The 26396-nt window shown below is 42.4% G+C and overlaps 1 long non-coding RNA gene across 1 annotated transcript; it reads left to right on the top strand.

Annotated features, from left to right (window-relative positions):
* The first annotated feature begins 5469 nt into the window (after window positions 1-5469).
* Window positions 5470-8293, top strand: LOC117044740. The gene is made up of 3 exons (XR_004426331.1): window positions 5470-5544; window positions 6680-6723; window positions 8242-8293. It is a non-coding gene; the product is annotated as an uncharacterized LOC117044740 (long non-coding RNA).
* Window positions 8294-26396: the final 18103 nt, after the last annotated feature.

Raw genomic sequence — 26396 nt, 5'->3', positions numbered from 1 at the left:
GGAATTCCCTTCCATTTGAGGTCAGAGAGGTCATCTCCATAATGTACCTCCAGCACGTACTGAAGTCTTTTTAAAAATTATTACTCAAGTGAGCATTTTAATTGAAGTTTGCTAGTAGTTTGTCTTCTTTTTTCTTTTTATTGTATCCTTGTAATCTGCTTACAGCAGCCTTTCTCAACCTTGGGTCTCCAGATGTTCATAAAAATTAAAGAATTGTTGAGTTGGGAGGGATCCTCTAATCCAGGCATGTCCAACAGATAGATCGTGATCTACCGGTAGAACACAGGTAGATCACTGGCTCCCCCCAAAGAAGCTGAACAACTGTGGCTCTCCTAAAAAAAAAAGCTCAACATTTTACCTCCTCCCTGAAAAAACTCAACAACTTTGACCCAAAATGGGCCTTCCTCCTTCATAAAAGCAGCTCAACAACTTTGAGCTGAGCCCCCCAAAAAGGGAGTAGATCACTGCCAGTTTTTAACTCTGTGAGTAGATCACAGTCTCTTGGGAGTTGGCCACACCTGCATCCAACCCCCTGCAATGCAGGAATCTTAAATAAAGCATCTCTGACAGATGGCCTCCCAACCTCTACTTAAAAACCTCCAAGGTAGGAGGGTCCACCACCTTCCAAAGAAGTCTGTTCTACTGTTGAACAGCTCTTACTTTCCAAAAGATCTTCCTGACGTTTAGTCAGAATATCCTTTCTTGTAATTTGAAGCCATTGGTTTGTGTTCTACCCTCCAGAGCAGGAGAAAACAAGCTTGCTCCATCTTCCATGTGACAGCCCTTGAGATATTTGAAGATGGCTGTCATATCTCCTCTTCTCCATGCTAAACATACTCCATTCTCTTCAAATACAACTCCAATCATCCCTGACCACTGGCCACGACGGCTAGGAATGATGGGAGTTGTTGTCTAACAACATCTGGAGACTCAAGGTTGAGAAAGCCAGAAGAAGAAGAAGAAGAAGAAGAAGAAGAAGAAGAAGAAGAAGAAGAAGAAGAAGAAGAAACACTGTTGTAGTTAAATGGTATGTAAATTGTTTAAATAAATCAGTAAGAAAGGCTCAGAATATATCATAATCACCATCACCATAATTACCATACTGCTTTTCATCCAAATATCACCGGGCAGTTTACAATATAAAAACATCACCATCATTACCATACTGCTTTTCATACAAAGATCACTGGGCAGTTTACAATATAAAAACATAAAAATGCATACCTTAATAACATACAAAACAGTAAAAAAATAAAAAAATAAAACAACCCAGGGTCACCTTACCCCATATGTCCAAGGTCAATCACGGAGACCACCTTCCAGAACACTGTTAGTGGTCTCCCATAGACCAGAAGCACGACTCATGTCAATAGGGAATCCTGCCTTCTGTATTGAGGATTCAGCTCTTGGAATACCCTCCATTTAGAAACCAGACAAGCACCGTCCCTGCTAAGTTTCAGACATTCAGGTTAAAGTACTTTTAAACTCAGGGGGCCATTGTCCCGTGATTGCTCTTCTAATGTTTTATTATGCAATCATAATCATAATAATATTTATTATTTGTACCCCGCCCATCTGGCTTGATTTCCCCAGCCACTCTGGGCGGCTTCCAAAAAAAAAAATCAAATACATTAAAATATCACACATTAAAAGCTTCCCTAAACAGGGCTGCCTTCAGATGTCCTCTAAATGTCTGGTAGTTGTCTATCTCTTTGACATCTGAAGGGAGGGAGTTCCACAGGGCGGGCGCGACTACCGAGAAGGCCCTCTGCCTGGTTCCCTGTAGCTTTGCTCCTCGCAGTGAGGGAACTGCCAGAAGGCCCTTGGCGCTGGATCTCAGTGTCCTCAGTAATGGATCTCAGTGTCCAGGCTGAATGATGGGGGTGGAGACGCTCCTTCAGGTATACAGGACCGAGGCCGTTTAGGGCTTTAAAGGTCAGCACCAACACTTTGAATTGTGCTCGGAAACGTACTGGGAGCCAATGCAGATCTCTCAGGACTGGTGTTATATGGTCCTGGTGGCCACTCCCAGTCACCAGTCTAGCTGCCACATTCTGGATTAATCGCAGTTTCCGGGTCACCTTCAAAGGTAGCCCCACGTAGAGCCCATGCTTTAAATTTTCTTTTAATTTTGTATCATGTATGTGTTTCCTTCTTTGTGAGCCATTTTGGGGCTGAAATAGGCAGAATGCCATAAAATCCTGGCTCGTGTTATATGCACCTATGATTTATTGGCACTTACAAGTGCCCATGAAATAACAACAGCAAAAAGGCAGCTCATCTTTTATGGTTGACGGTCAACCAGGAGACGAAGATGGACAGCAGCAGGTCACAAATGAGGCAGAGCACTGTGAATGTTCTCTGAGATTTAAAAGACTGAATGTCCCACCACTTTATAGGGTTCCATAAGGACAAGTAGGCCCAGTGTTTTAATAGTCCTGATACATTAAGAGGGACAGTCAGAACTGTTCGCATGTTGCTGCTTAAGAAGACATAGTGAGCGAAAGAGAGGAAACTCTGTACAGTACATTAAACTCACAACTGGCCAACTTGGATGTTTTTAAGAGAGGATTAGAATAATAAAATCATAGAACAGTAGAGTTGGAAGGGACCCCGAGGGTCATCTAGTCCAAGCCCCTGCAACGCAGGAATCTGAACTAAAGCATCCATGAGAGATGGCCGTCCAACCTCTGCTTGAATACTTCCGATGAAGAAGAATCCACAACCTTCTGAGGGAATCCGTTCCACTGTCTAACAGCTCTTACCATCAGAAAGTTATTCCTAGATCCTTTTCACTGCACTACATCCAGGTGTCCCCCATCTTATATTTGTGCAACTGGTTCTTCCTGCCTAAGTGGAGAACCTCCCTATTGTAAATCATTTTGTTAGCTGGAGCCCCATTCTTCAATCTGTTAATTTCTTCAGCTCATATTGAATTAGACAATCTCATGAAGGATATGGATGTCAGTAGCTACTAATCACGAGGGCTATACTATGCCTCAATGATCAGAGTCAGTATACATCTGGAAACCACAAGGTGGGATAGTGCTGCTGTGCTAAAGTCCGAGTTGTGGGCTTCCCATGGGCATCTGGCTGTCCACTGTGAAAACAGGATGTTGGACTGGTATTTTCTAGTTACAGGTAGGTAGTCGTGTTGGTCTGCCATAGTCAAAACAAAACAAAACAAAAAAAATCCTTCCAGTAGCACCTTAGAGACCAACTAACTTTGTTCTTGGTATGAGCAAACTTAGTTGGTCTCTAAGGTGCTACTGGAAGGAATTTTTTCAAAAAAAATTGTTTTGTTTTGGTATTTTCTAGTAAGGGGGATTCACAACAAGGCAGAAAACAAATAAATCTTCCTTCTGTAGAAGCTTTATAGTCCCTGACATGTGTAGGTGGAAACAAGACCATTTACCTTTCACAGTGGTCAGTGCTGTGGAAAAAATATCAACAACCTCAGATATGCTGATGATACTACCTTGATGGCAGAAAGTGAGGAGGAATTAAAGAACCTTTTAATGAGGGTGAAAGAGGAGAGCGCAAAATATGGTCTGAAGCTCAACATCAAAAAAACTAAGATCATGGCCACTGGTCCCATCACCTCCTGGCAAATAGAAGGGGAAGAAATGGAGGCAGTGAGAGATTTCACATTCTTGGGTTCCATGATCACTGCAGATGGCGACAGCAGTCACGAAATTAGAAGACGCCTGCTTCTTGGGAGAAAAGCAATGAAAAACCTAGACAGCATCTTAAAAAGCAAAGACATCACCTTGGCGACAAAGGTCCGTATAGTTAAAGCTATGGTTTTCCCAGTAGTAATGTACGGAAGTGAGAGCTGGACCATAAAGAAGGCTGATCGCCGAAGAATTGATGCTTCTGAATTCTGGTGCTGGAGGAGACTCTTGAGAGTCCCATGGACTGCAAGAAGATCAAACCTATCCATTCTCAAAGAAATCAGCCCTGAATGCTCACTAGAAGGACAGATCCTGAAGTTGAGGCTCCAGTACCTTGGCCACCTCATGAGAAGAGAAGACTCCCTAGAAAAGACCCTGATGTTGGGAAAGATGGAGGGCACAAGGAGAAGGGGGCGACAGAGGATGAGATGGTTGGACAGTGCTCTCGAAGCTACTAACATGAGTTTGGCCAAACTGCGAGAGGCAGTGAAGGATAGGCGTGCCTGGCGTGCTCTGGTCCATGGGGTCACGAAGAGTCGGACACGACTGAACGACTGAACAACAACAACAGTGCTGTGGCTGGGCATCTGGGCCATCACTGTGATCAGGCTTGGGGAATCCACTATTCCTTACTTGCCGCTTGCGGCTGCCTGGTCTGGGTTTTCTTTGTCCTATATAATCAGTTACTCTGCTCTCTGCCGCCTGTTGCTTCTTCCCTTTTCATTTCCCTGTGCCATTGGGTTGTACCGTTTCTAAGCTATGGCCATGCCATGACCCCAAAGGGGACCACTCGGCATGCCCCTATTTGATGTAAGTCATCGGGCTCCCCCTTCTGGTAGTTTACCCTTAGTTCGACTCCCTGCAGACGGGCGGGAGTCAATATATAGCCTGGTTTCACCCAGTGCCTAAGCCAAACTGCTCACATCTGTAACCAATAAAATTGTGGCCTGTTTTGGTCCATAATCCTAAATACTGGTGTCTGTGTGTTTTTGAATCAACAGGGAACTGTGGGGCATGGGGCCTCGGCTCTCAAGTGGTAGCAATTGTTTCATTTCCCCTCCCACTCTTGGTACCTTGTGTACACAGAACAAAATCAGGGGTGTTCCTTTATCTGAATAAACTGAACATCGAGCAGATGAGCAGGAAGGACATGGGTACAAACTAGCCCAAGAACATGGATAAACATTACATCTCCATCCCCCCCTCCCCTCACAAAGTTAAACCCCCAATTTATTAACCTAAGTTGATCATTTTTGTGGGTTCAATACAATCTGTCCTGAAAGGGTAGGAAGTATCTTATTGGACATGTGAATATAAGTGAAAACGAAGAATATAAGCAAGCCATCTGGGCTGGAAGGTGACATAGTGTTCAAACTTCTTGGTAAGTACCTGTAGAATCATATTTTATCTTTAACCATCTGTATCTTCATGCTCTTGATAGTTTGGAACTGATAGGTGCTCTTGACAACTCCATCAAAATTGTAGGGATAATAGTCCTTTAATGGTGTAATTCTAGAATTCTGATGGAAGTTAACTAAATATGAACATCTGCCAGGGATTAAGATACATTTATTTATGGATTTATTGATTTATGGTTGTGAAGCAACTGCTGGTATTCCTGGAAGAGACTTATTATCTAGATCCACTAAAATAGTCAAAGCTGATAGGAGTTGCAATCCAGCCACAGGCTTGCTATCTTGGTCTATAACTTAGCTCAAAACCCAGCATGCTTACAATCAGCCAGCTTGTATTAACCCCTTCATGCCTTTGCTTTCTCTTTTCTAATAGAGATACCAGATTCAGCACTTTGCCATGAAGATATTTTGTGCCTTGTCCTTGATGCTATTTATAGAACTCATGGTTGCTCCAGGTAGGCCATGTGGAAGCTTAATGGAAACAAATTAAAATAATGTGTGTGGGAGCATAAAGATGGGACACGGGTGGCACTGTGGGTTAAACCACAAAGCCTCTTGGGCTTGCCAATCAGAAGGTCGGCGGTTCGAATCCCCACGACGGGGCGAGCTCCCGTTGCTCAGTCCCTGCTCCTGCCAACCTAGCACTTCGAAAGCATGAAGTGCAAGTGGATAAATAGGTACCACTCTGGCGGGAAGGTAAACGGCATTTCCGTGCACTGCTCTGGTTCGCCAGAAGCGGCTTAGTCATGCTGGCCACATGACCCAGGAGCTGTACGCCAGCTCCCTCGGCCAATAAAGCTAGATGAGCGCCGCAACCCCAGAGTCGTCCGTGACTGGACCTAATGGTCAGGGGTCCCTTTCCCTTTAAAGATGTCAGAGAGCCTGTGCTGTTGATATGATTTACAGGCTGCTGGATATTTCTGAGCATTCTCCATGGTGTGCAGAGGAGACAGAGTCAATAAAATATTTGTTGTAGTTTAATATTGGCGTCCATCAGTCTGTGCTGTACAGCAGCTGTGGGGAACCTTTGACCCTCCAAAAGTTGCTGAGCTGTGGCTCTCATCACCCCTCACCATTGACTGTGCTTGCTGGAGCTGAGGCGAATCTTATTGGACTATAAATTAAATCCAATACAGGTAGCCAGAAACATAAAGAACTTGAACAGAGAGAGAGGCCCAGTGGAGGACAACATTTACTTTCCCACCCTTTATTCTCCAGGAGACTTAATGGTAGGGTAGGGGAGGAGAGAATGAAATCCTCTGCAAGTTTTCTAGAGAAATGATGGACTAGAGAAATGATGGAAGAGGAAACCAGCTTGTTTCCTGCTCTGGAGGGTAGGACTTGAACCAACGGCTTCAAGTTACAAGAAAGGACTGTTTGACAGTTCAACAGACCCCCTCAGGAGGTTGTGGACTCTCCTTTCCTTGGAGTTTTTAAAGCAGAGGTTGGATGGCTATCTGTCAGGGATGCTTCAATTGAGATTCCTGAGCTGCAGGGGGTTGGACTAGATGACCCTTGGGATCTTTTCCAACTCTACAATTCTATGATTCAATGACTAGTTCCTGTTTGAAGTGCCTCTTTCTTTTTCAGACTGATCAGTTATTGTCCTCTTCTGGTTGTGCAGGATTCACCAGGTATCTTCAGGGTGACACAGAGTGTATGGTCGCTCGGGGGATATGCAGACATTTGCCTTGTCAGCCCCATGCCAAAAAGATCGGCCACTGTTTACTGAACACTTACTGCTGCAAAGAGTATGTGATGAATTAAGGAAGTTTGTCCCTTGACTATTTATGCTTTGCTAGGGCTGCTTGGATACTGGTGAAACAGAAAGAAGATGGCTCTGAAACACTCTAAAACTAGATTCAGCAATGATGTTTTTCACTTGAAGCAAGGGTAGGGAATTCTTGCTCCTGCTTCATCCCTTTAGTATTTCTCATGTATAGAGTGAAAACGCCGCCCTTGGAAAAAAATACCAGGAGATCAGAATGATCCCCAGACCCTTCACTACCTATGTGAAGTTTGCACATAGATATTTCCCTCTAGCTGCCTTTAATCTCCGGAGGCAGAGAGCACCATGCAAATGTTAGCCCTTTCTCTTTTTTTGCAGAGAAGTGATCTTTTGCTCCCTCCTTTCTCCAAAATGATGTGTCTCTGTGTGGGGGTGATCATATAGGGCTGACCTTACTATTAGGTCAGGGCTCCGGAAGCTTCCTCAGTCCAAAACCAACATTCCCTTCTGGGCAGCCATCCTAGGGAGACATACCAGTATTGGCTGATGCCAAAGGCAAAAGTGGGCGGAACAACGAATGCATTTTTTTCACCTTCTCTCACTTCCTACACACACTCACACCACCCCCTCTCTGTTCCCTGTCCCAACAAGCAAGACACTTTGAGGACATACTGCAGCCACACAAAAACATTGGCGATCAGAATCTTTATAAGCCAACAGTGATGGTCATATATGTTCTACCCTATAGTATTGTCAGGGACTGGGCAGAGGAGGAATGGTGGAGACTGCCTCCCCAGCCTGACCCTTCCAGGGAGGAGGAGGAGGAGGAGGACAGTATAGATTTACAGATTTACAACAGGGGTTTGAGGGAGGTCGCAGCTCAGAGGAAGGTGAGGGGTAAAGTTGAGAAATCATGGGGGAGCCAGAGCAACACCTGACTGACACGTTGTCACTAGAAAGCATCCCAGACCCTCCATTTCCCAGAACCTGGCAAGCCTTAAAAGTAGGAGAGCAAAAAGCTCAAAGGTAGAGGGCATGTAGCAACACCCGTAGAATGAAGAATGAGGAAGTGGGAGAGACGGGGCAGAGATTCACTTGGGACAACCGCATTATGCAAGAGGCCGGGTTCTATAGCTTCACTCTCTGTAAAGAATGAAATAAAAAAGGACGGTAAGAAAGTTTCCCTTGTCTTTATAATTTCCTGGGCAACCAGACGGGAGCCACTGACAGGCTCCTGACAGCCTCACCACAGTCATTGCTTCAGGTACAAAGAGAGAGCTGAACTCCTTTCATAGTAGTCATTACCTTGAACTCAGACAAGGAAGGAAATGTTGAAGGACACAGTCATCTCCACCTCCATACCATTCCTACCATAGTTCCCTGGGTTTTGTTGAGCTTGCTAATGTCTGTTTCCATCTGTCAGTTACAGATAAAAGGACCTCTATGATTTCCTGAAGCTCTGGACCCTTTCTTCTGAGACAAGAATAAGAAGGTGACTCGTCACTAAGTCCTTACAGACTGCTCCTCTCCCTTGTGGTCACTGTTAGTTTCCTCCATTGCTACAGCATTTTCCACCATCCCTGTTACTAAAGATGTAAATAAATAAATATGAACCGGTTTCATGTAGTGGTTCGAGAATTGAACTGGGACCTGGGCGACAAGGATTCAAATCCTCTCTTGGCCATCAAACTCACTGGATTATCTTGGGCCTGTCACAGCCTCTCATCCTAACTGACTTCTCAGGGTAGTTGTGGAGATTAACCAAGGAGCAGAAGGCAAAGTCTCTAATTTTCTGCCAGAAATGGATGGAGTTTCTGAGGGGACAAAGCCTGCCACAACAGGTGCAGGGATTCTCCCACATGGGGATACTTTACTTCTCTCAATATATATATGGGGAGGGGGCAGTTTGAAAAGTGGTGAAATGACAGAAGTGCCCCTGGGCAAGTGGGCAAAAATGGTTGGCACTAAGGAATCCAAGTGGGACCTGATAGAAGGGCTTAGAATTGGGCAGCAGGAGTTCCATGTAATGAAAACACAGCTACTCTAAAACTGAACGAGAGGAGGCTGAAACTTTGAACAAGCAAGCTAAAATCTGGCTGCGGTGACATTCTATCTCGCGCTACTCTTGGTATTTTCGCCCTCAGAGAAGATACAATTCATTCTTCCTTGATCTGGAACACCCTAAGCTGAAAGAACACACTCACAGTTCTGTAAAAAGCCAAAAATTGCATGCCCACTGTGGATCCTCTTAAATTGCTTCTAAATGAAATAGGCTTGAAACATTGCTTCTGTGTTTGGAGCTTGAACTGCTACTTTAGCGTTGCCAAGTCAGGGGCACCAAAGTCCCTGAGATTTCAGGGCCCAAACCTGAGATCTACAGGCAGTTTAATGTGTCATTAAGCGTGACACATTAAACATTAACTGCAGTCACTGAGAGCACGTCATTCAAATAAAGAACACAATGTCTAACAAATGAGCAACTTACGATAGAAGCCTAGCTAAAGGAAATGTTCCTATTGTTAGGAATCATTCCCCATGTTGCAGTCATGGGATTGTTTTTATCACATGACGGTGTATGCTTTCATTCCACATAGTGGGAAGTGACGGAGACAGGATGTTTGTATTACTGTGTTCCGTGATGTAGGACTTTTTGTCCTAAGTTCTTTCTCCTTGCTGTCTGATGCTGATGAGGAAGGAGCTGAGTCAGAATGCTCCGAGTGTATTATATGTAAATAAAGTAGTTTAGCCAAACTGCTGCGCTACTGAGTCTGTCACGCAAACTGCTAACACTCTGCTATTCCTAAGCATGCTGATGCTTCTTGGTATCAGTTGCTGTGATGTTCGGGCTGGAGAAAGCTCTTGAAGCTCCTGAACGACCAACCAGGAAGGAGAGAACATGCCAGCCGGGCATGTGTCTCTGCCAGATTCCTACTTGCATGTAGGACGCTCCTGACACCTATGACCCCCATGGAGTCTATGTAATGATGAACAGCCAGCAGCTGCTGGACTGAAGCTTGCAAGTGGCATGCACCTTCTTCTAACAAAAAAATAAATAAAAATTAAAGGTGCTCTCGCCCACCTAGAGACTTTTATTATTATTAGGTGATTGTGCATGCAGCTTGGAGGGATGGCAACCCTACCCCCTAGGCCTTGCTTCTTGTACTGTCTCTGCATTTGGACTTCTGTATTAGGACTTTGATTCTGGGGCTGCCTCTGTTCGCTCTCAGCTTTGCTGCCTGTGTGCCACCTGAAGCAGGGTGCTGTAGTATATTTATGATGCTTGGGAATTCCCTAGACTGGCTCTGTGGGTCGGGCAGAGAGAGGACCCCTGTTTGGCTTAACCAGCTCACACAACTAAAACTGTGGATCTTGGGGGTGCAGCTGTAGTGAGTCAGGAGAGACTTCCCCCACACCTTAAGGTGTTGCAGGTGCAAACAAAAAAAAGGTAAAGGACCCCTGACAGTTAAGTCCAGTCATGACATTTGTCCGCAGACAGTTTTTCCGAGTCATGTGGCCAGCATGACTAAGCTGCTTCTGGCGAAACCAGAGCAGTGCACGGAAACGCCGCTTACCTTCCTGCCGGAGCGGTACCTATTTATCTACTTGCACTGGCATGCTTTCGAACTGCTAGGTTGGCAGGAGCAGGGACTGAGCAATGGGAGCTCACCCTGTCGCGGGAATTCGAACCGCCGACCTTCCGATCGGCAAGCCCTAGGCTCAGTGGTTTAGACCACAGCACCACTCGTGTCAGGTGCAAAGCTGTGATTTAATACAGGAAAGGCAGGCTTGCTCATTTAATGGAAACTGTGGAAGGAAATAGGAAGTTACTTACCCAGTTTGTAGCTCAGTGAAGACATATGGAAGCTGGGCAGAGTGTGATTTCCATGCCAGGGGTCATTAGGAGAAGGTCTGAAAATAAAGCCACCAATATCATAATGCTGGCAAACAAATATATAGTGAAGCCACAATTGGAATACAGTGTACAGTTCTTCACCTCAAAAGCGGTATTGTAGAGGTGGGAAATGTTCAGAAAACGGCAACCAGAATGCTCAAGGCGTAGAGCTGTTACATATAATTTAGTATTATTCACACTAACATGTGAATGCTGGCATGTATTGCCAAAAGGGATTAACTGGAAGATTCCCTTGAAGCAGAGCAAGACCTTTCTGAGGACTTAGGTGTGTTGATAAATTAACTGTTATTGTTGTCTGCTAGCTAACATGCGGGGTTACAGGTAGGTAGCCGTGTTGATGTGCCGTAGTCGAAACAAAATAAAAAAAAATTCATCCCAGTAGCACCTTAGAGACTAACTAAGTATATTATTGGTATAAGCTTTCGTGTGCATGTATCTGAAGAAGTGTGCATGCACACAAAAGCTCATACCAATAACAAACTTAGTTGGTCTCTAAGGTGCTACTGGAAGGAATTTTTTAAATTTTGTTTTAACATGTGGGGTTTAATCTTAGATCAGGTGATTAAGGTATTCATTGAAAATCATCATTTGGGTCTTTTGTTCCCAGCCAGTAAGATGTGATAATGAAGCTCTCCAGGGAACTGCATAGCCCTAGGCAGGATGTGGGCTATTGCAGGCTGGAATAGGAGAGAGAAAGAGTTTTGATATCTGGAAGAAGAACAGTAATTTCTTATACAATGTTGAGCCTGTGCTGGACATGCACTTAGGTCTTATAGAACTGTTTGGATGTATCAATTAGTGTTTTTTATTCTGTTTTGAAGAAACTTCTGCAAGTAAAGCTTTGAATTAAACTTATGGGTCTGGACAATGTTTTATTCCAAAAGGATTCAGTTTTTATGCATCCAACTGCCTCAAGCTGCACAATATTGATATATGCAACAGGAGCAACTCCCTTATGAGGAAATGTTGCAACATCTGAGGCTACAGGTACTTTTTTGTTTAGAGAAAAGAGGAGTTAGAGAGGTCTTTATGACAGAGGTTTATAAAATAATGCATGTTGTGGGGAAAGAGTTTTTCTCCCTCTTAATAACAGAACTCAAGGATGTTCAATGAAGCTGAACAATAGAAGATTCAGGACATACACAACAAAGTACTTCCTCACACAGCTCCATAGGAGTCAACTCCTAGGGGCTGTGAGGGCTTAGGCCCCCACAATAAAATATTTGAGGGGGCTGGGGCCCCCAAAGTTGATGGGCATTCCCATTCAAGTGGTATGTGTGCACTGAATCATGTGATCGATTATGTGGGGCCCCCAGAATATTTTATTCAAGTTGGCACCCCTGCACAACTCATAATTAAACTACGACATTAGCTGCCATACTCTAAGAGGCAGTCGTGGCGACCAACCTGGATTGTTTAAAAGAGGATTACACACATTCGTAGGTGGATACGGCTATCAATGGCTATGCTCTGCCTCCAATGTCAAGAGGCAGTTATAGTTATAGCAGTGCTTCCCCCCCCCCCGGGGAGGGGGGAGGTACACAGGGGTACGCATGCCCCTACACATTTTGTGAATCAAAGTTTGGCCTCATTGAGGGGAGGTATTTCAATATGAGTAGGGAAACGAGAGTATTGTTAGTATTTTCATTCTTCCCACTGCAAGAATCACATGATCCTATTGTTTACTTTCTATTCCGTGGGAAAGGAAGAGACGGCAGCCAGTCTGGGAGACTTCCGTTACTGTAGTTTTTGTACTACTCTTTCTTCTGTCTTGCGAAGAGACAGGATGTCTGTATGAGAGCTGCTCCTCTCGTACATGTTTGTTATGTTCTCTTATTTGGCTAATTAGTAGAAATAAATTAGGTATGCTACAAAACCTCTGCAGCTCTACTTCTGTTTTATTCTGCTGAGTTTGGGTGCTCACATAGAATCATAGAGTTGGAAGAGACCACAATGCCCATCCAGTCCAACCCCCTGCCAAGCAGGAAACACCATCAAAGCATTCCTGACAGATGGCTGTCAAGCCTCCGCTTAAAGACCTCCAAAGAAGGAGACTCCACCACACTCCTTGGCAGCAAATTCCACTGTCCAACAGCTCTTACTGTCAGGAAGTTCTTCCTAATGTTTAGGTGGAATCTTTTTTCTTGTAATTTGAATCCATTGCCCCGTGTCCGCTTCTCTGGAGCAGCAGAAAACAACCTTTCTCCCTCCTCTATATGACATCCTTTTATATATTTGAACATAGCTATCATATCACCCCTTAACCTTCTCTTCTCCAGGCTAAACATATCCAGCTCCCTAAGCCGTTCCTCATAAGGCATCATTTCCAGGCCTTGGACCATTTTGGTTGCCCTCTTCTGGACACCTTCCAGCTTGTCAGTATCCTTCTTGAACTGGACACAGTATTCCAGGTGAGGTCTGACCAGAGTGGAATACAGTGGTACTATTACTTCCCTTGATCTAGATGTTATACTCCTATTGATGCAGCCCAGAATTGCTTTGGCTTTTTTAGCTGCTGCATCACACTGTTGACTCATGTGATGACATCACATGACATGAGCAGCTCTGAGTCCATAGCACCAGAACCGGCAACTCAGAAATGCTGCGTTGGTGTTGCCGTTACCGGAGGAGTCTTCCAATACCCCTAAACTTTTTTTTGGGGGGGGAGAGCACTGAGTTATAGTGCTAATTATCCAAGTACTTGTGTCCCAACTCTTTCTTCCAGGTGTGTGAGAGCAATGCTGGGAAACACAGAACGACAAGTTCCCTGTGTTTGAAAATATAAAATCCAGGAAGCTGTTGGATCCATTTTTATTACTAAAATTCACACAACACTTGAAGAAGAAAATGCTTTATAGTAAGGAAAGCTGAACTGCTGAAGTGTTTGGGTCACATTCAGTGGAAGTGATGGGCTTAGCAGCCACAACGGCAATGACAATGCATTCATTCTCTGGCGGATCTTGCTGGCAAATCTAGCTTTCTTCTTTCATATCTGGAATACTAGGGCTGTGGAAAGAAGAACATGAATGAGGTCAGTAATGCTGGGAGGTGAAGTTCCCTCTGGTCCACGGAATAGCTGCTTAAGACAAGGCAAACATCCTTCTCTCCATTCCTGGCAGAGTTAGTCACTGGGCACATGCAGCATCTATTTATATCTCAAGATCAAACATATTTTAGTGTGAGCCAGAAATGGGGAGTCTATGGCCCCAAGTTGCTATTGGACTAAACAAAACTGCATTAATAATTGGGCTTCTTGGTTTTTCGCACTTACTCTTGACTGCAACAATACACATCTGCAGCACATTTCCCAACTTTTCTCCAGTGTTCTTCACATTGGAATAGAACGCATCTGCCTTTAAAATATTCACATTGTTCACGACTGTAAATTCCTATGTGTGCGAATCCTGTACAGAAAGAAAGAGTTGGTCAGAAGTAAGGATACTTGCAAATTTCACCCCAGATCTTGGAGTTCTGGACTTCTGGTCTCTCTCTCTCTCTCTCTCTCTCTCTCTCTCTCTCTCTCTCTCTCTCTCTCTCTGTCATTTCCAATGATGACTACTTAAAAAAAACACAGGCAGACAGAGAGAGAAAAATACTCCATTTGTTAACTGCTAAATTTAACTGCACTGTCATTTCAGAGTAGTCACAAGCAATTTTATCTACATAATATTTGGAATATTCACCAAGGAAGGATGCAAAAGGTCATGGATCCATGCAGAATTTCCCCAATTTTTCAGAGATGTTAGAGGTCAGTTTAAAAATAGTTTCCAGGTGGGAAGAAGAACAGTACCTGTAGGAACGTCAGATCTCTTCAGTTCATTGTGGAGTCATCTGCCTTGCCACAAAGGAATCCCTTTGCAAGCTTAAATGCAACTTACCTGGAGCGACCAGAAATGACAGGATGAAAACCACAGAAAGAATAGGCAAGATCTTCATGGCAGGATGTTGTATCTTAAAAGAGAGGAGGCAACAAGAAACTAAAGTGAGACACACACACTTATTTTTCACCTTTGGTCAATAATAATTCCCTTATGGACACCACTTAAAGCTCTTTCACTGAGCAGTTTATATGTCTTGCTAAATGAATGAATAATAAACATGAAGGGAGATTATGTAGGGTTATGTGAAACTTCCCAAGGCCTTCTCCCAAGTAAGTGTTTCTAGAATTGCTGCCTAATAACACAGCCCTATACATATATTCCGAAGCAAATCCCTTTGCATTGCATTAAGTGGGACTGATTCACAAGCAAGGTGCCAAAACATTGCAGGCTGAGTCCCACAGAACTCAGTAGAACTGCATCGTGAAATGCTTAATTACAGAATGCAGCAACTGGACTGCTGGTGAGGGCAGACAGCCAACAGCATGTGGCAACCTGCAATGCCTGCCTATATGCTACCAGGCTAGCTTCAAAGCTTGTTCGTTGCTATACAAAGCTCCGGACAACCTATATCCAGGATACTTTTACACACCACCTCTGATCTCAGAGCAGTTCAGTTTTCCAGGGAGTTCCAGACGCACTACCCAGGGTCTATGTTTCCTTCTGGAAAATGAGGCATACCAGAGACTGCAGTGTCTTTATGATATATGGTTTATTTACACACATATATAACCTGATGGAGGGATATACAGCATTACGGTCCAAGGCGTTCTGGCTTCTTCCATAGCTGCAGCCTTGTGATCCAGCAGCAATCAGCTATGCTTCTTTGCAGCTTGTTGCTTTCCTTCTCCCCGCTTGCATCACACCAAACTCCCTACACAAAGCTTCTGACTAAAATATCTTCCAACTCTGTATTCTAATCCCCTGGCTTTTATGTGCAGAGCAAGAGAGGGCCCCACTCAATTGCCTGTTCATATTGAGTCTTTTGATCCTGTGTTGTCTTAATCATTACCCCCAGGCTGTTGTTGTTCAGTCGTTCAGTCGTGTCCGACTCTTCGTGACCCCATGGACCAGAGCACGCCAGGCACGCCTATCCTTCACTGCCTCTCGCAGTTTGGCCAGACTCATGTTAGTAGCTTCGAGAACACTGTCCAACCATCTCATCCTCTGTCGTCCCCTTCTCCTTGTGCCCTCCATCTTTCCCAACATCAGGGTAACCCCCAGGCTACCACCCTCTAAAGGAAACCAGCTTTAACACTCAACCCTTAATTGAATCCTAACATTTGCTTGATCTGGAATCTAGGGTGTCTTGCACCCACAGACTCATAAGGACTGCCAGAGCCTGTATATCCCAGTTCAATCATTGAGAGCATCTAGAGCAGCACTTTAGTTGTCCTCCATGTTACCGAGGTCTGACTGGCTTCAAATAAAAGTATTTAGTGTTACCAGTCCTGTTCTGTGGAACAGTGTAGATTTCGCAGGCATCTCCTGAGAAACTTTTTATCTCAACAAGCCTCTGCAACTCTTTTAAATTTTCTTGATTGGCCATAATCTCCTTCAATGATCATGTCACATTGTTATTAATTGTCTTTTGTTTCATTGTGCACATATTTTACGAGATGGTGGCATATAAATACTTCAATAAATAAATGCATTTCCAAGAAACTCCACAGAATTCTGCAGTAAACTGCCAGAACATTTCAATCACCCTGCACGTACCTACAACAATCAATCGTTCAATCTAAATTGCTGAGACCATAAAGTCCAGAGACAAGAGGAGGGGAGAGACCTAAATGTAATTGAGCTTCTCCTGGATCTAAATGTCTGAGACCATAAAATCCTAACATGAAAAAAGAGAAAGAGAAGTAATTTCAGGTCATTTCTAATTTAAGTGTTGCCTGCAGCTACTTACCCAATCTAGGCAGACTCTGTTACTCTCTAGTTCAGTTCCCCTTCTTATATCCTTTCATCATAATAAAGCTGTATGACCTTTTTCTGTGACACGGTTTATGATAATGTGACAAACTTACTGGCTTTTCTGTACGGTTCCTGGATGTGCTTCTCCAACGTAGCAGCCAATGACACCCACATCCAATTTGAGGCCATGGCGTCCCTGTGGGAGCTGTTATCATTCATGGTTCTGAAACAATCCTCCAACTCAGTTACTCTACGCTTTCCTTGATGAGATAAAAGAAAACTTTTCCTACCCCCTTAAAAAGGGGAGTTAAAAGTAGATCAGTAACAAGCTCTATTCATAGAATCCAATGGAATAAAATGGCCACATAACCCACACGTGAAACTTTTTTCAGTGCAAGGAATACATTTCCTTGGAAACCAACTTTCTGTTGGAAACTAACTTTTGGGGGCACGCCTGCTAGTAGTGTTTGAGAACAGAAGCAAAAATGGGCATAGCAGGGGGTGTTAATTTAGTATCATATTATTTATTCCCCATCTAGATAAGCTAAAAGCATTATCATAATTCAAGAACACGTTTTAGCCAGGCAAAAGCACTAAGGAACAAAGGAACCTTGGATGGTTAAGGCCAGTCAAAGGCGACTACGGGGTTGTAGCGCTCATCTTGCTTTCAGGCCGAGGGAGCCGGAATTTGTCCACAGAAAGCTTTCCGGGTCATGTGGCCAGCATGACTAAACTGCTCCTGGCACACGGAAGCACCGTTTACCTTCCCAACGCAGAGGTACCTATTTATCTACTTGCACTGGTGTGCTTTCGAACTTTTTTCAGCACAAGGACTACATTTCCTTGGAAACCAACTTTCTGTTGGAAACTAACTTTTGGGGGCACGCCTGCTAGTAGTGTTTGAGAACAGAAGCAAAAATGGGCATAGCAGGGGATGTTAATTTAGTATCATATTATTTATTCCCCATCTAGATAAGCTAAAAGCATTATCATAATTCAAGAACACGTTTTAGCCAGGCAAAAGCACTAAGGTAAAGGTAAAAACAAAGGAACCTTGGATGGTTAAGGCCAGTCAAAGGCGACTACGGGGTTGTAGCGCTCATCTCGCTTTCAGGCCGAGGGAGCCGGAATTTGTCCACAGAAAGCTTTCCGGGTCATGTGGCCAGCATGACTAAACTGCTCCTGGCACAGGGAAGCACCGTTTACCTTCCCAACGCAGAGGTACCTATTTATCTACTTGCACTGGTGTGCTTTCGAACTGCTAGGTTGGCAGGAGCTGGGACAAAGCGATGGGAGCTCACCCCGTTGCATGGATTCGAACAGCTGGCCTTCTTGTTGGCAAGTCCAAGTGGCTCAGTGGCTTAGACCACAGTGCCACCCACATCCCAAAGAAGAGAAACACAGCAATGAATCTGGAATTTCCAGTAGAAGAAACTCCCCCAAATTTAAACCACCCTGTTAGCAGGGGAGGGTCTGTTGGTGGTGCCTTCTGTATCTGCTGCCTTGAACAGGCATGTACAAATATGTCACTCGTGGTTTCTTTCTTTTGGGACTCTGCTCTGCTACATCACTTACTAGTGTGACTGAATGAAGGATACTTATTCAATATATCCTTTCCTACAATTCTTAACATTCCCACAGCACTAGGGGATGTTAAGTGATTTCTATTTTGCACACCTTGAAGTGGTAAAATCTGCCCATGTGGAAGAACCACTGTACTTGTGAAACTTGGCAGTTTTCATCCCTTTGGAAAGGGAAACAAATAAAGTTTTCCCCTACATTACAACAAGAAGAAGAAGAAGAAGAAGAGTTTGGATTTGATATCCCGCTTTATCACTACCCTAAGGAGTCTCAAAGCAGCTAACAATCTCCTTTTCCCTTCCTCCCCCACAACAAACACTCTGTGAGGTGAGTGAGGCTGACAAACCTAGACAGCATCTTAAAAAGCACAGACATCACCTTGCTGACAAAGGTCCGTATAGTTGAAGCTATGGTTTTCCCAGTAGTAATGTATGGAAATGAGAGCTGAACCATAAAGAAGACTGATTGCCGAAGAATTGATGCTTTTGAATTATGGTGCTGGAGGAGACTCTTGAGAGTCCCATGGACTGCAAAAAGATCAAACTTGTCCATCCTTAAAGAAATCAGCCCTGAGTGCTCACTGGAAGGACAGATCCTGAAGCTGAGGCTCCAATACTTTGGCCATCTCATGAGAAGAGAAGACTTCCTGGAAAAGACCCTGATGTTGGGAATGATTGAGGGCCCAAGGAAAAGGGGATGACAGAGGACAAGATGGTTGGACAGTGTTCTTGAAGCCACTAACATGAGTTTGACCAAACTGCAGAAGGCAATGGAAGACAGGAGTGCCTGGCGTGCTCTGGTCCATGGGGTGACGAAGAGTCGGACACGACTGAACGACTGAACAACAACAACACCATCTAGAGGCTAAGAGGGAAATTGCAGTTCTCTTTAGTTAGTTTGTTTTTTCATGCCCCTCTCTGCTTTTATAGAGTGGGTGACACATATTGGCAGCTTCAAAAATTGCAATTCAGAAATTGGGATTTAAAAAGTGCTCCTGGCAACCTAGCAGTTCGAAAGCACATCAAAGTGCAATTAGACAAATAGGTAAATCATTGGAATTAGGGGAAACTGTACAAGATGTTAAGATAAAAATGCAAGCTCTGGATGATGCCATTAGAAAACACAAAAAGAAGTGAAAGGGATGAGAAAAGATGGTGAGAAGGTTAAAGGAGAAGTTGCAGAATTGGCCAAATTACACGAGGAGACCTGAGATTCTTTAGCGATGGACTTCCGGTGTGATCGCCATTCCGAGCAGTCGGGAGCTGTCTCAGCTCCGAGACAGCTCCGGTGTCTTCGGGGATTGGAGCTACCGCAACCGCGCTGTGGGCTCCGTTAAAACATGGGAAGAGCGTCCCGTGGGCTTGGGTTTCTAGCAGGTGCCAGAAGTGCCGACCCTGCTCTCAAGCAACCCTTGTAAAAGGGAGGCTTGAGCGAGCGGGGCTCCGGGATGGCGCTGAAGAAGCCATCTCTAACCGAAGACACGAAGCAGTGGGTACTGCCGGATTTTGAGCACTCCGCTTTTCCTCAATCTGGATCTAAAACAAGGACTCTGTAAGTACAGAGCTTAATTTGAACCTAAAGTGCTGAAATTTGGCTTACGGAGAGAGATTTAAAATGAGGAAGTCCATCTCTCTCTGACAGCGGCAAGATCAAAGTAACGTCAATGGAGCTGGAGCCGCTTAAGACTTGCTTTAAAGTTTAACGCTGATTTTGTATACTTTAGAAAACCCTGTTTGGGGGGAAGATTGACAGTTTGATTTATTTCTTCTTGTGGATTACAAATTAAAAGGAGAGACTCCGCTAACGCTCTGGCCAAGGAGTCTGGGTCAGGCAAGGAATGGTGGCTTTGGACCGGATTGCGCAGCTGGAAAAATACTGAGACCCCATCACTTCCTGCCTACTCAAATCCCACAGTGTCCTTGAAGTGCTAGACTCAACAATGACACCACTCCAGGAAAGACTGTTGTTTGAATTGCAACTACTTCAGTAGAAAGTTATAGACAAGTTTACCCAGATTGGAGCTACTTTGAGGAATGCTTTTATATACCCACTCGATGGAAAGGATGGAAAGAATGCTGATCCAGAGGAATTTTCTGAAGAGGAGAATACAAAAGTTGGAAAACAAAAAAGGCTTCCCTGGCGTGAGAGGCGGGGAGCCCATAGTTTGGACAGTACAGTGAACCCCTGGGGTGGCAGCCCAGAGGTTCGAGAACAACCATGGAAAATACAATACAGAGTTGAGAGTGGAGGAAAGATACTTTGTGATAAAGTTACTGCAACTACTTATCAAGAAGAATGCTACATTCTGGAGGAGCCACAACAAGGAATACTAAGTTTAAAATGGAACATGAAGGAAACAATAGAAGGATTGGGGAAATTTGGGGGGGAGACCTGTGGGGGATGGGAAAGGTAATGGGAAGGGTGATGATGGACAGGAGGGGGTGGGGTAAAGTATGAATTAATGGGGATACTATAAAGGCTGACCACGGTACTCCGAAACCAGAGGGAAAACGGATTATGAGAATGGAAGAAACATTTAGGTATTTGTTAAGATGTGTTTTTTTATATATATATTTGAAATTGGAATCAGAAGAACTACAGGCTACAGATTAACAAAGTTAAGTGAAGAGAGGATAAAAGAAGTTGAGATGTGGAATTTGATGTTTTATTTGATAAGAATAAGATTTAAGATATGTTGAATATAATTGCAAGACTAAGATCAGATGTAAGAAAGTAGATTTTATAATGTTACAAAGTTACTAAAGAAGATCAGAAATGAACGCAAAAGAGAGGATGTGAGGAAGTCCCAAGTTTAGGATTATAAAGAGGATAAGGATGAGTAAATAAGTGTTTTGTTTGTGTGTTTTTGTGTAGTTTTTGTAGTGTATGTATTTGTATTTTGTGTATTTTTAATTGTTAAAATCCAATAAATTATTATTTAAAAAGAGAGATTCATTAGCGATGATGGAAATGAGGCAAGAAGAACTTAATTTGAGTTTTAGAGCAGTACCGGAAGTTGCAGGAGAGGTCATTAAGGCCAGATTGAATGTGGAATTAACAAAATGGCTAAACATGCAGGAATAGAAAGTGAATTATAAAATTGAGAATGCATTTAGGTTAAAACTGAAATCGACAAAAGCGAAGAAATTCCAAGCTGATTGTATAGTGATTTTCAACTCTAGAGGAATGAAAGATAAAATTTTAAGAATGAATTAGGAAAAATGATTGTGTATAGATGAAAAAAATTATTACCATTTTTAAAGAGATCCTGATGAGATTTTTGAAAAAAAACGTGACTCTTATAAATCTTTAACTGAGGTACTGAGGGAGAATGAAATAAAATATAAATGGGAGTTTTCAAAAGGGGTCTCCTTCTTTTAAAAGGAAGAGAGATTTAAGATCAAAAGTGCTCAGGAAACAGAAAAATTCTGGAGAAAATATGTCAAAGAATTGGGCAAAGAGGGAACAGAGGCATTGCCAGAACTTGATTAGGAAGAGGAAGATATGGAAGAAGAAGTCCATACATAAAGAAAGTTTCTATAATTTATTAATATTTAATTGAAAATGTATAAATTATTATTGGAATGACATACTAAGAATGAGAAGGTCAAAAGTGTGGTGATAGAATGGGCTAAAGATTTTGGATATAATATTCAGTTAGAATCCTGTGGAAGGTTGTGGAAGGTTGTGGAAGGAAGGCATTTATTTTACTGCATGCAGTGCACTTAAAGAAAATGTTATGAAAACGATGTACAGATGGGTATTTAACACCAGCTAAATTGGCTAAAATGTACAAGCCAAGAACGAATTAGTGCTGGAAATGTAAAGGAAGGGAAGGTATCTTCTACCACATGTGGTGGACCTGTAAAGAGGTAAAGGCTCTCTGTGAAATGATATATAATGAGTTAAAGAAAATGTTTAAAAATATTTTTATTTTTTTTAAAAAAACAGCAGCCTTTTTACTGGGTATAGTGGGTGAAGAAATACCAAGGAAAGATAAAAGACTGTATGCAACAACTGTGTCAAGAATTTTTTTTTTTTAGCCCAAGAATGGAAACAACAAGGAGTACCAACAAAAGAAGAGTGGCAGATGGAGATGATGGACTTTGCAGAACTGGCAAAGCTCAAAACAAAATTTAAACCTGGGTTACTTGGAAGCATTCACAAACACACCACAAAGACGTAACCGGCTGTATCAAAATAATATTCATGCAATGTATTTTTCTGTATCAAAAGTTCTTCACAGACATAGTCTACATGTAGAGATCAACAAAGTTCAGCAAAGTAACGTAATAGCAGAATGAATACAAGTTCCAATGAGCGATATCGATTACAAAGTCCCAGATATGAACTTATCCACATATGTCTCTGTGTTTGTGTGGTTCAAACAAAAGCTTGCACAATTCACAAGAAGAGCTTGCACAGTTCACGACAAGGTTTCCCGGAATAGTAACCCCGTTTCGCCCTCCTGGGCTTCATCAGAGGTGCATGCTTCTAATTAATACAAATGCAATATGGTAATACAACATCTTTGTACACAAAATCTAAATAATACAAACAACATAGACAATTGTAGCCATGTGAATTGTAAAAAAAAAAAATCCAAAAAACCTTTTTTGATTTTTTTCCTCTGTATCTAATGTACTCCCTTGATATATTATTTTGTTTATTTGTCTTTCTTCCTGTCTTTTCTTTATCTGCCACGCTAATAGCTTGCCTGGTCTATTCCATAATTCAAAAGACTATATTTTTTTGGGGGGGGGTGTGGAAATGAACTAATTCCTATGTCCCACAAATAACCCAGAGATGCATTTTGCATGCGAAGCTGCGGTGGCCATTTTAGGTTAGGGCACTGGAGCCTTAAAGAGCATTCTCCCCTACCCTAGTCCCAAAATTACCCAGTCCCCAAATCACGCACCCCAGTGACACAATCCCCTTGTAGCAGTGGCCCAAAGGGGCCACAATGAATATGATAATTTGAACCCCAATAAATCATTGAAAATGCTTATAATAGAAATGTTATGGTAACCTGTTGCTTTAAGGAAACAGATGATTTGGCATGAGACCTTCCCTACAAGGAAAGAAGGGCAGCAAATACGTCAATCACATTCATAAGCTAGAACATAAGTTGATACATAGAACAAAGGCCTAACACAGATTCCCATGCATGCAAACTAACGAAAATGTAACAATCTCTGAGAATCACGGTTTAGTTAGCAATGCTCATTGCGCAGGTGTATTAGATTAGGTAATGTACATGCGTACTAAACTGAAATGATGTAATGAAATATGATTGGTTAAATTGAAATGCTTTGTCTGAAATGTTATAAATACCCCTGCCCAGACCTTTGGGCGGGGTTGCAGGCTTGCGAAAACGATTCGACTGTAACCCTTATTGCTTTGCAATAAAGAAAACAAAATGGACTCCTAGCTCCTCTAGTCTCTGAGTTTTATTGGCGTAGCTCAGAAGAAGGGCCTTTTGCCCAATGCAACACCCTCAGAGCTGGTCTTACTCAGTGCGACCTCTCAGGCATGCCTCCTGCTCCGTGGTTTTTTTTTTCTCGGCACATGCGAAGCTGCGGCGGCCATTTTAGGTGACGGCAAAGGCATTGTTGCTCTGGCCAGGTCTGATGACGTCAGCAGGCAATCCGCCTTTCTATTGGATGCTGTTGGCGTCTTCATTCTTTTGCTGGTGAGGTATAATAGGCGCGCCATTTTTGGGGGCCTTTATTCTATATTTTAGGCATGACAGGTGTGTTTTTTTTTTAAAAAAAAAATTATTATGCTATATCCTTCCACCATGGTCATGTTACGCTTTGTCCTAAATTTGATGTGATTTGGTCCAGCGGTTACGGAGCAAGGTGCGGCCAGACGCACATGCAATGGGAACACACACACACACATATATCTTCCTTTTCCATTTCACAAAAAAGCCACTGCAACGTGTGGCCAGACCAGCTAGTATAATATAAATTTGTTCCAGTCTTTCAGAAAAGTCTGATCCTGCTGGTTCCGGATTTTTCCAGTCAGTTTTGCCAATTCGGCATAGTCCAGTAATTTCATCTGCCACTCTTCTTTGATTGGTAAATCTTCTTGCTTCCGTCTTTCAGCTAATAACATTCTCGCTCCAGCTTTTGCATCCAAAAACAATGTCTTATCCTGATTAATTATTTCTCTACCTACTCTATACCTAATAGGAAGGCTTCTGGTTGTTGTTGTTGCTTTTTAATAAATGTATATTTCAACATTTTTTTTAGTTCATTTTATATCATTTCCCAGAAAGCCTTCACTTCCTTACATACCCACCACATATGGTAAAAGGTACCCTCCTTTTCTTTACATTTCTAACATTGATTTTTTTTTTTAATTCTATACATTTTTGCTACTTTCACTGGTGTTAAATACCATCTGTACATCATTTTCATTATGTTTTCTTTAAGTGAACTGCATGCAGTAAAATTTATTCAATCTTTCCCTAACTGTACATTATGACCAATGTATTTTGCCCAATGTATCATTACAGATTTTTTACTTCTTCATCTTTCGTATACCATTCCAAAAGTAACTTATACATTTTTGACTATTTTAACTTTATTGCTTAGTAAATCCATTTCAAACCCAGATCTTATATATTCAAATCCACTTTTTTATCTTTAAATACTTCGTTTATTTGACGATAATGCTACCAATCATTTACCAACTCTTTAATTTCCTCATAGGGTTTCAATTTCAACTGGTTATCCATCTCTATCACCAAATCTCCATAGGTGGCCCATTTCTGTTCCATCTTTAACTTGTTTACAGTTGTTGCCTCTAATGGCGACAGCCACTATGGTGTTTTATGTTCTAATAAACTCTTATATCTATTGCACACCTCAGAGATTTCTTTTTGAATTATGTCGTTGAGAAAACCTTTATGGACTTTTACCTTCTCATACCATAAATATGCATGCCACCCAAACCTATTGTCAAATCCTTCAAGATCTAATAGATCTGTATTTTTTAACAATATTCACTCCCTTAACCAGCATAAGCAAGAAGCTTCATAGTACAATTTCAAATCTGGCAGGGAGAAACCTCCTCTTTCTTTAACAGCTGCAGGTAATTTACATTTTATTCTTTGTTTTTTCTCTTGCCAGATAAATTTTGTAATTACTTTTCCCCACCCGTTGAAATTAGCTACACCATTTATAATTGGGATTGTTTGAAATAAAAATAGCATTTTGTGTAACACATTCATTTTGAGTTACAGGTAGGTAGCCGTGTTGGTCTGCCATAGTCAAAACAAAATAAAAATTAAAAAAAATCCTTCCAGTAGCACCTTAGAGACCAACTAAGTTTGTTCTTGGTATGAGCTTTCGTGTGCATGCACACTTCTTCAGATACACTGAAACAGAAGTCTCCAGACCCTTATATATAGTGAGAGAGTGGAGAGGGGTATGACTCAGAAGGGTGGTGGGAATGGGTGATTGGCTGATAGGTGTGGTAAACCTATTGATGACTGTTAACAACTGCAATTGGTCTTACAGGAAAAGGCAATCCATGAGGCAGGAGGGAAGGAACTTCTTTACTGTAAATATGTTATTACTGTCATCTCAAATCACATTCAAGATGTTAAATTGTATAACAAGTGAACAATATTACTGGATATAGGTAGGTAGCCGTGTTGGTCTGGTGTAGTCGGGGGGTGGGGAGCCTTCCAGTAGCACCGTAGAGACCAACTAAGTTTGTTATTGTTATTTGAATACTGGAGTTATTCAAATGCAACTATGGATTTTAGGCCAGTATTATTAATTTTCAAATATATTTTAAATACTTCCCATTTTGAAATGAATTCTTTCCTTGGTTTGTTCTTTAATTTTTTGGATAAATTATCTAATTCAGCATAATCAATCATTTTTTGGATCCACTCTTGTCTTTTCCACATTGTAGCTCTAAGAACCCTCACTGTCACCATTGCGTAGAAAAAAAATATTCTCTTTTTCAGGAAAGTCCGTATCAGTAATACCCAGTAAATATGCCTCTGGATTTATATTTTTGAGTTCTAAATGGATATCTTCCCAGAACATTTTGATTTTATTCCATTGCCACCATATATGATAGAAGGATCCTAGTTGTACTCCACATCTCCAACACTTATTTTTACTCCTTTATACATTTTGGCTAGTTTCTGAGGTGTTAAATACAACCAGTGTTGCATTTTTAGGAAATTCTCCCTGATGGTGTAACATGTAGTAAATTGTTCTCCAGAGATTTTCCCATTGGGACTGAGATTTTCCCAGTCAAGGA

The sequence above is a fragment of the Lacerta agilis genome, chromosome 3, assembly GCF_009819535.1.
Source record: "Lacerta agilis isolate rLacAgi1 chromosome 3, rLacAgi1.pri, whole genome shotgun sequence".
Taxonomy (NCBI): Eukaryota; Metazoa; Chordata; class Lepidosauria; order Squamata; family Lacertidae; genus Lacerta; species Lacerta agilis.
Note: the sequence above shows the minus strand (reverse complement) of the source record. Positions and strands in the feature narration are given on the sequence as shown.